We start from the raw sequence: 1,665 nt of genomic DNA, 5'->3' as shown, positions 1-1,665 counted from the left end.
GGGCAGACTGGCCTGACCAGTTTGGGCGGTGCTCACAGAGCCAGGTACCTGGCAGGCATCCCCGCCAGGCTGAAGCTAACAAGTCAGCCAGAACTGGAAAATGAGCATTCAGCCGGCTATTTAGAAAGAAAGAAAAAAAAGTAACTGATCTCCAGTAGCGCTGTCCAGAAAGCCCTAGGCAGTAGGAGAAGCCCCGGTTCTGTCTGGAACTTCCCTCCTCGCAGGCCTGATTTTGACAGCCTGCTCCATTGGCCAGGTTGTCAGCTGTGGGGTGGGTGGTGAACATGGCTGCAGTACCTACTTCCTACCCTGGCCTTTGAGAGAACTGAAGAGTTCTATTCAGGGAAGTAAGCCTAAAACTGAGAGCAATACAGTGTAATTTTCAATCAAACATGAGAACAGGTTATGAACTTGTCATTGTTTTTAATGTTATAATTGTTTAATGTTTTAAATAATTTTATTTTTAATAAAATTATATTTTTTAAAAAACGTAGAAAATGCAGAGAATTAGAAGACAAACATCTCCCCCAATACAACACTGAACCATTGGCTGTATTTCCTTCTAGATTTTTCTATTTGTAGATTAGCTTCCTTTTTTTAATAAAATGGTTGTACTAATATTGATTATGCAATTGCTGTCCTCCTTCCACTTAACATTTTACCATAAGCATTTCCCTATTTGTTATACAATCTCCAGAGAGATAGTGTGACAATGAGGCGAAGAACGTGACTTAGGAGCCAGAGAACTCTGGGTTCCAGACCTGGCTCTGCTAGCAGAGTGACCTTGAACCAGGTACTCACCATCTTCGAGGGAATCCAAGTAACGTACTTAACACAGGGTTTAATAAATGACAACAATTATTGTTTATAGAACAACCTTGTGAGGTAGGCACTATCACTAAACCCATTTATAGATAAGGAAACAGATTAAGTAGCTTGCCTAAGGTCACTCAGCTAGTAAACTGTAGACTCAGAATTTGAGCCCGGCATCTTTCGTGCCCATACTCTGTCTTGGTGAATGGCACCAGCAATTTACTGGCCAAGTTACTCTTCACCAGCTATCTACGAGAGGGTCATTTCACAAAATTCTCTGGCCTAGGTAACTAGGTGGATGCTGGCGCCATTCACCGAGACAGACAGTACAGGAGGAGAGGTGCCTGGGGACACGTGTGTGGCGATGAATGTGGAGTTGAGGGGGCAAGGCCTGGGCTGGAGCCCACATGTGGGCCTTGTCAGGGAACAGATTCTACGTGAGGTTTCAGATGTGGAGGAGCTCTTCGGGAGTGGACACAGAGCGTGAGGAAAAGGCAGCTGGGACAGAGCCCCAGGAAACACCAGCTCCTGAAAGACAGCAGCTGACAAGGGGCCAGCAAAAGAGACAGAAAAGGAGGCGCCATAGAGATAGGAGGGAAACCAGGCCCAGGCCTGCCTGTCAAGTCTTCCCAGCTGCTTCTCCCCCTGGAACCTTGCACCCTGCCAGTCTTGTTGCGCTTTCCTTCTGTCCAGGGAAACCCCTTCCCACTTCACCCACTCCCAGCTACCCCTTCTACCTGCCAAATTCCCACTCATCCTCCAAGCCTTGACCTAAATGTCAATTCTTCCATGAAATCGTTTCCTTCTCCTCAGATTCCAGAGCCCCATTCAGCCACCCTCCACAGAAGTTTG

Source organism: Hipposideros armiger, unplaced genomic scaffold (assembly GCF_001890085.2).
Source record: "Hipposideros armiger isolate ML-2016 unplaced genomic scaffold, ASM189008v1 scaffold_553, whole genome shotgun sequence".
Lineage (NCBI taxonomy): Eukaryota > Metazoa > Chordata > Mammalia > Chiroptera > Hipposideridae > Hipposideros > Hipposideros armiger.
Note: the sequence above shows the minus strand (reverse complement) of the source record.